The following is a 12,011-nucleotide window of genomic DNA, read 5'->3' as shown; positions in this document are numbered from 1 at the left end:
TTACAACCCCAACCCTGCCCTAACTCTACCCTGCCCCCTGCCCCCTATCATCTATCACTAGCTATATCCTGCCCCTTGCACTACTCATACCCTATCACTACCCATTCCCTGTCCTGTGCCCTCCACCTACCTTGGCCCCTGCCTTTACCCTACTGCTACCCTGTCCTTTGCCGTACCTGATACTAATGTAAACACATTACTGACGGATTTGTTTGAAAAAAATGTAAGAGATCCATTTTAAAATTAAAATAAGGAATAATTACCACATTAAAATTAGAATGTAACTACCATTAATTCATTCATGTTGCCGTTTCTCACTTGATGAAGGCCCCAAGAGCCTTCTGGTTGATCTTCCAACTGGAACTGAGATTCACAAAGCAGCTAAAGGAGGACCTTCAGATCCATCCAGCTCACCCGAGGAACTGCTGAATCTGACCCAACAGGGGAACTGACCCGAGCTCACACTGGACTCCAGTGTTTGATACTTTTATCTTTAGTCATCTTCGGCCAGCTGATAGTCTGACACACGGCAGAAAGCTCTCTTCCACTGCAGCTAGTCACCCTTTAGCTCATTCACCAACCTGATACCCACCACTATATCAGAAAGTGTTGGGCCAGGCCACACCCGAATGAAAAAGAGAGCTTAACATTTCGGAGGGGACCTGCATTAGCTGGAGTTCTCCACCCATGATGTTAACTGTCCCTCTTTCAGAAGCTGATAGACGTGCTGTGCATTTACAGCATCTTCTGCTTTTACTGTCGCTCTCCAGCATTCACCATTTTGCTCTTTAACTCAAATATCTAGATCTTGAAAACTGAGCTGTGAGTGGGGCAGGTTTCACACTGAAACTATGTGTCGATATTTGTGTAACGATGTATTATTATTGCTGTCACAATGTATTGATATTGGTGTATCGATGTTGGTGTAATGGTGTGTCAATATGAGTGTAACAATGTATGGATATTGGTGTATCTATGTGGGGATATTGGTGAAAAAATGTGTCAATATTGCTGTCACAATGTACCGATATTGGTGTATCGATGTATTTACATCTGTGTAAGTGGGCCGAGCAAGCCACTCGGTTTTGTCAAACCGTTACCAGTGGTTCAAGAAGGCGGCCCACCATCACCTTCTCAGGGCAATTAGGGATGGACAATAAATGCCGGCCTTGCCAGCGATGCTCACATCCCGAGAATGAAGATTAAAAAATGTATCGATAGTCAAGTACAGGAAGTTCCCTGACTGCCTCCTCTGACCAAAGGTGTTGTCTGATTGACAGCTGCATGGAGTTAGTTGAAATGTCTGATCAATAAGGAACACTTGTTTTTAAACTCTGAAGTCTTTTCCAGTTTATTTCTGATTGAACTTCATAACAAACATCTCAAAGTAATTTGGAAGCAAACCACCTCCATTCTGTCCTGGTCACTTTATTAAGAAGTGCATTGTTTTTAATTTGTTCATATAGAAAACTGCAAGTGTGAACAAAATGATCCACTTCAGTGATGGGTCGGCTTGCTGTGAGCTCGCAGTGTAAATCATCCATCACACATTCAATCTACCAATGCAAACTCATGTACTAAGCACTGGTTAAGACTCACTAACACGCAAGAATTTTAGCTTAAAGATTTAATGATTGCTTACAGCTGCCTGCACCAAATATCAGGCTGCCATTTGAAAGTGATAAGGACTGATTGAATGAGGTAAATATGTCAGCCGTGGCTCAACAGATAGCAGGAGGTCATGGGTTCAAGTCCCACTCCAGAAACATAAGCACGTAATCCAGGCCGACACTCCCAGTGCAGTACTGAGGGAGTGCTGCACTGTTGGAGATGCCGTCTTTTGGATGTAAAAGATCTCACGGCACTATTTGAAGAAGAATAAGGGGGAGTTCTCCCTGGTGTTCTGGCCAATATTTATCCCTCAAACAACATCACTAAAACAGATTATCCAGTCATTATCACATTATTGCTGTTCATGGGATCTTGCTGTGCACAAATTGGCACCTCGCTAAGGCCATCCCCACGCCTCCACTACTCGCCTTCAAACAGCCACCCAACCTCAAACAGACCATTGTTCGCAGCAAATTACCCAGCTTTCAGGAGAACACCGCACAACCCTGCCACGGCAACCTCTGCAAGACATGCCAGATCATCGACACAGATACCACCATCACACGAGAGGACACCACCCACCAGGTACATGGTTCATACTCCTGTGACTCGGCCAACGTTGTCTACCTCATACGTTGCAGGAAAGGATGCCCCGGAGCATGGTACATTGGCGAGACCATGCAGACACTGCGACAACGGATGAACGGACACCGCACAACAATCGCCAGACAGGAGGGTTCCCTCCCAGTCGGGGAACACTTCAGCAGTCAAGGACATTCAGCCACCGATCTTCAGGTAAGCGTTCTCCAAGGCGGCCTTCGAGACACAAGACAACGCAAAATCGTCGAGCAGAAATTGATAGCCAAGTTCCACACCCATGAGGACGGCCTCAACCGGGATCTTGGGTTCATGTCACACTACACATAACCCCACCAGGGGAAAAAAAAGTTATCTGTTTTTAATACAACTGGTCATTCTCTCCCTTTCTCTTCCTTTCGGATGTTTCTCTCTCTCTCTCCCTCTCTTTCTTTGGTTCTGGCCGTTTGTATATTCAGTTGTCTGGGGTATCTAAGGTTTCTCTGTCTGAACACTATTCAATTCATTTGATGGCCTTGATAACGGGCAGTTGGAAAGATTATCTGTAATTATCAGGCATTGTTCTGTGACTATATATGCGGTAATTTTCAATGAATCTCGACACTCACCTGACGAAGGAGAAAGCCTCCGAAAGCTTGTGATTTTCAAATAAAACTGTTGGACTATAACCTGGTGTTGTAAGATTCCTTACATCCCTACATTACAACAGTGACTACATTTCAGAAGTACTTCATTGGCTGTAAAGCACTTTGGGACATCCTGAGGTCGTGAAAGGCGCTAAATAAATGCAAGTCTTTCAGGTCTTTCAGTTTCCTGTGGGTGGGGTTAAAGATTATGGTGGTGAGGGCAAAGATTACATGGGGTTGGAGGAGTGAGGACCCCCCCCATCCTAATGAATTCCATTCTAGTCACTACCCCAAAACAGCCTGGGAGTCATTTTATCACTTTGTGTTTCCAAATGGGTGACTGGCTCACCAGGAGTGAGTATTGGAAATTCAGTCAGTTGCCCAAATTTTCTCTCAGCGGGTGGGAGTCCTTACCAAGACTGTGGGGTCAGGATATCACCGCCCCCCCCTACCCATGCTGTGTTATTCTCTGTGCAGACAGCACTCTGGCCTCACACAGCCTTCAGTCCTTGTCCTCGCAACTGCGTATTGTTTGACAGTAACAAGCTTTATAGAATTATACAGCATAGAAGGAGGCTATTCGGCCCATTGTGTCTGTGCTGGCTCCTTGAAAGAGCTATCCAATTAGTCCCACTCCCCTGCTTTATATAAAACTTTATATAAAATTAATTAGATTGTATCCAGTGAACAGAGGGGTGGTATTAATCTCTAGCTTTTGATGACACCGATAAGTTACTGTTAAGTTCATGTCCCTGGTTTATGACGTAACTTGCACCTCCAGATGAATTGACAGCCTATTAGTCACTCCCCCCTTGCTGCTGTCATACACACGTGTTCTGAAACCACCGAGGTTTCTCGATGGTAATTCAGATGGCAGATTATTGTGGTGTGACACGTGTGGTTGACGCTGTTACGAGCAGTTCAGCTGAGAGTCGGCACACGTCAGCCAGATGATTCAAATGGCGTGGAGATCAGGGCCAGTAGATGTGAGCGTGCGATGCACACCCCCAGCTCTCGTGACTCACCTGACCCCATGCACATCCGTCCAAACTGACCACGCGTAAAAGCAACCAGATTATTAGCCAGCAGAATTCTGCAAAAAAAACTTGTATTTATAGAGTTGCCTTGTCACATGTCTCAGAAACATCTCCTAGTGCTTTCCGTACTCTGAATTACTTTGAAGTGCAGTGACTGTTATTATATAAGCAAATTTTCAGTCATTATCTGCATAGCAAGAACCCAGAAACAGCAATGAGATTAATGACTTGCATTTATATAGCACCTTTCACAACCTCAGGACGTCCCAAAGCGCTTTACAGCCAATGAAGTATTTTTGAAATGTAGTCACTGTTGTAATGTAGGAAACGCAACAGCCAATTTGTGCACAGCAAGATCCCACAAACAGCAATGAGATAAATGACCAAATAATTTGTTTTTAGTGATGTTAGTTGAGGGATAAATATTAGCCAGGACACTGGGGAGAACTCCCCTGCTCTTCTTCGAAATAGTGTCATGGGATCTTTTACATTCACCTGAGAGGGCAGACAGGCCTCGATTTAACATCTCATCTGAAAGACGGCACCTCCTGCATCCGTCAATGTTTCATCTCCAATAAAAATCACTTTTAACGTCATTTTTATGTGGGATAATCTTCTCCCCTCCTCTCCTGAAGGCGCTGACTCTGTGTGAGCTACGTGTCCATGATTCTGATGTGAGGCTAGCCAGTGAGTGTTGGCAGAATCACATAGAATTACATCACAACCAGTTCCTGTTGGTGTTCTCCACATGAGCAGATGTCCCTAATCCCATGTGCCCACCCTGTTCCAATATTCCTTTATCCCCCTTTCTTTCAACCATCTATCTAATTTATTCTTCAATGCTGACTTGGTCTCTGTTCAATCACTAACTCCGATCGTGCACTTTCACAGACTCACAATACTTTGTGTAAAAAGATTTACTTTGCTCTCTGTCCTAAATCTTATATCTGTGTCTTCTTGTACTAGACCCCTCAATCACTGGAAGCAGTCTGCTTCTATCCACTCTGTCTCATCCTTTCGTGATTTTAAACAGCCTGAACAACTCACCCTATAATCTCAACTGCAGGGTCTCCCCCAGCTGAGCCCAGTCCTGTCCTCACCCACCTTCAGCACATGTCTACTACCTGCAGGAATCAGGAGCAGGGCTCCCAGCCTACCCTCTCGCCCCTAGCCCAGGGACACTGAAGCCAGCTGTAGCACTCCTACCTCTGCCCTGACCGAGATCAGCTAACTCAGCACAGTACTAATTGTAAACAATTTTACAACACCAAGTTATAGACCAACAAATTTATTTTAAATTCCACAAGCTTTCGGAGGCTTCCTCCTTCCTCAGGTGAATGGTGTGGAAAAAGCACAGTACAACAGTGACTACACTTCAAAACAACTTCATTGGCTATCAAATGCTTTAGGATGTCCTGAGGTCAGGAAAGGCGCCATATAAATGCAAGTCTTTCTTTCTTTCAAAATCATAATGCAATTGTTCTTTGCTTATTGACACACATTACATTCATGGTATATCCATGGTATACATGCTGCATTCATGGTATATCCATGGTATACATGTTATATTCAAACATTATGGTCATGGTATGCATGTTAATGTCATGGTACATGTATCTGTATATGTTACATTCATGGAAAACACATTACTTCCATCATATACATTGTTATATTTATAGTATACACATTAGTTTAGTGGTATAAAGGAGCAGATTTTATAAACTGTTGCCCCCATTTGGGGCATTAACTGGAGCGTGGAGCTTAGTGACTAACTGGACAGACCGAGCATTTCTCTAAGCCTGATATCCCGCTTTGTGCTCCAACCCTATAGAAACATAGAAAATAGGAGCAAGAGGAGGCCATTCGGCCCTTCGGGCCTGCTCTGCCATTCAAAATGATCATGGCTGATCGTCTAACTCAGTACCCTGTTCCCATTTTTTCCCCATATCTCTTGATCCCTTTAGCATTAAGAAATATATCTATCTCCTTCTTGAATACATCTAATGACTTGGCCTCCACTGCCTTCTGTGGTAGAGAATTCCACAGGTTCACCACCCTCTGAGTGAAGAAATTTCTCCTCATCTCAGTTCTAAATGGCATACCCCGTATCCTGAGACTGTGACCCCTGGTTCTGAAGCTCTTTCACTGGGGCAAAAGGTTTAATATTGAGTGAGCTTTACTGAGTGTGCCCATGGGCTCTGGTGTCAGCAGTGCTGGTAAGTACTGTTGCTCGCACCTGCTGTGCCCAGTGCCCATGGCCTGTGCCCAGTGCCTAGTGACTTTGCCCGGGTAATTTGGAGCAAAGAGAGATTGGTTTTGCTGTCGGTTCTGAAAGGATTACGGTACTCATATGATGTTCACACGTTGAGAACGGTCGGTCGGTCCTTACTCACACAATGAGTGTTAGCTGCCCCCGACCCACCCCCTCCATACTGCCCACACAGTGACGTCATCGATAGGACCAGCTCCCTCTTCACAGCGGCCCACTGTGAATCAGGCTGAGCACGTCACCTCAGGGTCTAGTGTGTTCTCTGATCTGCACAATCTTCCTGTCTGAAACCACAGGGAACTTGTGTTTTTTTTAAAAGTAACACACTTAAGAGACAAAATATACTTTTAATAGTTGCTTGAAAAGAATATTTCAAAAGGCTCGTTTCAGTTGAGTTCTGGTGAGAGGAGCATTCCCTCCCTCTAACTCCGGTTTATTTTATCCCTGGGCTAGCACCTAGCGGGTGCTTTTTTTTTTATTCGTTCACGGGATGTGGGCGTCGCTGGCGAGGCCAGCATTTATTGCCCATCCCTAATTGCCCTTGAGAAGGTGGTGGTGAGCCGCCTTCTTGAACCGCTGCAGTCCGTGTGGTGACGGTCCTCCCACAGTGCTGTTAGGAAGGGAGTTCCAGGATTTTGACCCAGCGACAATGAAGGAACAGCGATATATTTACAAGTCGGGATGGTGTGTGACTTGGAGGGGAACATGCAGGTGGTGTTGTTCCCATGTGCCTGCTGCTCTTGTCCTTCTAGATGGTAGAGGTCGCGGGTTTGGGAGGTGCTGCAGTGCATCCTGTGGATGGTACACACTGCAGCCACAGTGCGCCGGTGGTGAAGGGAGTGAATGTTTAGGGTGGTGGTTTGGGTGCCAATCAAGCGGGCTGCTTTATCTTGGATGGTGTCGAGCTTCTTGAGTGTTGTTGGAGCTGCACTCATCCAAGCAAGTGGAGAGTATTCCATCACACTCTTGACTTGTGCCTTGTAGATGGTGGAAAGGCTTTGGGGAGTCAGGAGGTGAGTCACTCGCCGCAGAATACCCAGCCTCTGACCTGCTCTCGTAGCCACAGTATTTATATGGCTGGTCCAGTTAAGTTTCTGGTCAATGGTGACCCCCAGGATGTTGATGGTGGGGGATTCGGCGATGGTAATGCCATTGAATGTCAAGGGGAGATGGTTAGACTCTCTCTTGTTGGAGATGGTCATTGCCTGGCACTTATCTGGCGCGAATGTTACTTGCCACTTATGAGCCCAAGCCTGGATGTTGTCCAGGTCTTGCTGCATGCGGGCTCGGACTGCTTCATTATTTGAGGGGTTGTGAATGGAACTGAACACTGTGCAGTCATCAGCGAACATCCCCATTTCTGACCTTATGATGGAGGGAAGGTCATTGATGAAGCAGCTGAAGATGGTTGGGCCTAGGACACTGCCCTTAGGTACTCCTGCAGCAATGTCCTGGGGCTGAGATGATTGGCCTCCAACAACCACTACCATCTTCCTTTGTGCTAGGTATGACTCCAGCCACTGGAGAGTTTCCCCCCCGATTCCCATTGACTTCAATTTTACTAGGGCTCCTTGGTGCCACACTCGGTCAAATGCTGCCTTGATGTCAAGGGCAGTCACTCTCACCTCACCTCTGGAATTCAGCTCTTTTGTCCATGTTTGGACCAAGGCTGTAATGAGGTCTGGAGCCGAGTGGTCCTGGCGGAACCCAAACTGAGCATCGGTGAGCAGGTTATTGATGAGTAAGTGCCGCTTGATAGCACTGTCGACGACACCTTCCCTCACTTTGCTGATGATTGAGAGTAGACTGATGGGGCGGTAATTGGCCGGATTGGATTTGTCCTGCTTTTTGTGGACAGGACATACCTGGGCAATTTTCCACATTGTCGGGTAGATGCCAGTGTTGTAGCTGTGCTGGAACAGCTTGGCTAGAGGCGCAGCTAGTTCTGGAGCACAAGTCTTCAGCACTACAGCTGGGATGTTGTCAGGGCCCATAGCCTTTGTTGTATCCAGTGCACTCAGCCGTTTCTTGATATCACGTGGAGTGAATCGAATTGGCCGAAGACTGGCTTCCGTGATGGTGGAGATATCGGGAGGAGGCTGAGATGGATCATCCACTCGGCACTTCTGGCTGAAGATGGTTGCAAACGCTTCAGCTTTGTCTTTTGCACTCACGTGCTGGACTCCGCCGTCATTGAGAATGGGGATGTTTGCAGAGCCTCCTCCTCCCGTTAGTTGTTTAATTGTCCACCACCATTCACGACTGGATGTGGCAGGACTGCAGAGCTTTGATCTGATCCGTTGGTTGTGGAATCGCTGACTCACATTGGTCTACATTTCAAAAGTATTTAATTGGCTGTAAAGTGCTTTGGGATGTCCTGAGGTCGTGAGTTTTTTTCGTAATACGGTGGATGGTTTATTCTCCCTGTGTTTTTGCCTCTCTTGGGAGACAGAACAACTCGGGGTCAGACTGGAGGGCAGCTTAATGGTGCCTGTAGGTTGTGCCATGTCTGATGGGACAGGCTGGATGGATAAGTTGGCCTTTTCTTGCCTTGTTTTGTACGTTTGTAAAGCTCCCTCTACACTGTCCCAAGAGTCCAATAGTTTGATATTTCTATTTCCCGCACCCATCAGTTTTATGCCAATTTAGTGCCAAGTTAGGAGTTGATCCCTCTCGAAGCTTTACCCACAAAGGGCCGAGTGGCACTCCCCAAACTCATCTCATTGCTCTTTTATTCCCCCTTTTTCTCCCAGTTTTCTGCACTTGTCTCCCGATAGGGACTGACTGTTGCTGGGGTTCCTGCCTCCAGATACTGCGGACACCCCAGTACCTCATCCCTAGTGGTCATTATTGAAGTGTGAGCCTTGAGACAGTGAGTGTCAGCAGTAACTGTGTGGGCATCAGCCGAAGCCTACATGCGTGGGCTGCTGTGCAGGCACCTTGGGGGGATTTTGGCTTCCCTAGCCCAGGGTTACTTACAACAATTGTAGCCCCCTACGGTCCTACTGCGAATTTAGCACAAATCGAGGATTCAACCAGGGACCTTCTTGATCTGCATGGCCTAGTCACTCACTGCCTTTAACCATCTGAACTATGGTCTGGACTGGATTCCGATCCAATTCTAGTATTACTACACTCCTCCCACTCACTCCATAAATTATTCATTCACTTGTTTAGTGATTTCTACAAAAGGAGAAGTATGTCAAAAAATATTGTGACTTTCAGTGAAATGTTGCGAAGAATTTTCACTTCCGCACAAGGGGGACAGTCACTGTCTTACGAGGAATTATGAGACATAATCCCCTCACACAAGGAACAAGAAACCCAAGCTCCTCGCAGTGTGCTTCAGTCCAAGTAACCAATTCTGTAGGCAGCACAGGGTGATGTTGATTTTGGGCGATTGTGTAGAACGGACAGCTCGTCAGCCCTCTCTCCCGATATTCATTTCCATTGAAGTCTGTGGGAAATTCGGGAGAGGTGTACAACAGGCGGCTGATCTGATAGCACCTGTTCTACCCAAAGTCAAAATGACCCTCCATGTGTGAGATATTGGGGCATTAGCCTGCTGCTATCAATGGATCAAACGCCTCGATTTTTAAATTCTCATCCTTGTGTTCAAATCCCTCCGTCAGCTCGCCCCTCCCTATCTCTGTAACCTCCTCCAGCCCTACAACCCTCCAAAATCTCTGCGTTCCTCCAATTCTGGTCTCTTGCACATCCCCGATTTTCATCGCTCCACCATTGGTGCCTTCAGCTGCCTCGGCCCTAAGCTCTAGAATTACCTCCATAAACCTCTCCACCTCTCTCTCTTCCTTTAAGTCACTCATTAAAACCTACCTCTTTGACCAAGCTTTTGGTCACCTGTCCTAATATCTCCTTCTGCAGCTCGGTGCTGGGGTAGGATGGGGTGGGGGGTGCTGGAGGTAGAGTGGGGGTGGTGAGGTCGGGGGGGGGGGTGGGGGGAGGGTGTTGGGGTAGGGGCAGCTGATGCTCCCTTGGAGGTGCCAAGTGCCTGCCCCGGATATGCAAATAACCTCCAACCCTGGAATTGGGGGTGAGGTCTCCGGCCTGGGGGCAAGGGTTTTGCTCCTCTGCACTTATGCTGGCATAGTGGTCCCCAGGTAATTTGGGGCCTCAACTTCTAGGCCCAGACGTAAAATATTATCTCTTGGATAAAGTACTGGGTGAGGCTGGGGGGTCTGGTACCCGTGGAAACCAACAGCAAGGAAGAAACTGCCAAAAATATAACGTGGCTTAATATTCATCCAATGATGCAATGACCCAATGATTGAAATCCTGCACTGTCAATCTGACACGCTAGGTTTCATTTTGTAAACATTCACCTCATCTCTGTGTGACATTCTCCCTCACAACTCCAGAAATTCACAGCCATCAGTTATACGAATGTGAAGCTCTTTCTTTACAAGTGTTTACTCCCCTCCTCTCCTGAAGGTGCTGACTCACACTTGGGGTACAAGTTCCATGGCTGTAGGGTGCCCCCTGGTGCCACACCCAGGTGTCCATTCTTCATGTGATGCCAGGATATTCGACTCGGGCAAACCTCGCAGCCGAACCTGATCCTGTCCCTGTCCAATCACTGCATGCAGGAGGGGTTATTAGATAATGGCCGGGTGTGGCTAAGATGGGGCAAAGGAGGACAGGGGACCAGAACCCCAGCAAATCAGAGGAGGGGAGAAAATGAGTAAAAATAGTCTGTTGCAGGAAGGAAGTAGAAGAGAAAGCAGGAAAGAGGAGTGCAGAGAAATAGAGATGTCAGATCTGTAATGGTGCGGTTTTATGTAAATTGTTACCAATATTAGCCTTTCGCCTCTGTTTCTCATTCCTTGTTCCTCTTCTACAATTAGTAACAAAGTGGCTATTGACACCACTGTTTCAGCCATTGAGTTGGAGGTGAGGTGGGACTTACAGTAGACTATTTATTCTGCAAACAGCAAACAGTCTATTTAAACAGAGTCTCTATGAACTACAGCAAACAGAACTCATGACCAAAACTACAGCAAAGTCTCCCGATAAAAGCAGGATTATTTCTTCAGCAAAATGCAGTGAGTGTTGGATAGTTATATAATACAAATTATGTGCATAAAATCAATCCCAGTCACTTACAACAGTGCGGTCTCCAGGCATGATTGACGAGGGAATTACCCAATCATCTCCATTCTAGCCGGGGATAACGGTGTCACTGGATGCAGCCAATTAGTAATTCTTAAGACATTCCTACAAAAGTTACAGTATCCAGACAAGCAGGGCTAAGTGAACAGGGCTGCTTCACCTCCCCCCCACCATCCTGTCCCACTAGCGTGGTAAAGTAAGGGAAATCATATTGTTACTGGGGTGCTCTGATATTTACAGGGGTGAGCATTTCATACGGGGTGGGGGAGGGGGGCTCATGAGCTGTCCATACTAGGAACTCTGAGATATACATTACAGAGAGGATATAGAAGTACTGGAGGAAGTGTAGGAAAGATTTACAAGAAGGTTACCAGAATACAACTCTCAGGATAGATTGAGCAAGCTGGGGCTGTTTACTGTGCATAGTGCAATCTCCACGAGGCAGTGAAACAACAGTGTGGGAGTCGATTTCGAAGTCCCCGTGACGATCCTACAGGAGTGATAGATCTCAGTATGGGAGTTGTGATATGTGCATGTCTCAAGTATGATCATACTGGGGTGCAGTGCTCCTCAACTGAGTAACATGGGTCGAGACTGATTGCTCGGAGTGTTCTGGGAGGGTTCAATCTCCCCAATTTGTGTTGACCGGTTCCTGGAGTTCACATTTTCAGTACTCAGAAGTGCTCTTTGAATATCTAATGTGACCCTGAGATACACTGGATACTCACAGTGCTCGAGGAT

The sequence above is a fragment of the Heptranchias perlo genome, chromosome 32 (genome assembly GCF_035084215.1).
Source record: "Heptranchias perlo isolate sHepPer1 chromosome 32, sHepPer1.hap1, whole genome shotgun sequence".
Taxonomy (NCBI): Eukaryota; Metazoa; Chordata; class Chondrichthyes; order Hexanchiformes; family Hexanchidae; genus Heptranchias; species Heptranchias perlo.
The sequence above is the reverse complement of the archived record's forward strand: the minus strand, read 5'-3'. Positions refer to the sequence as shown.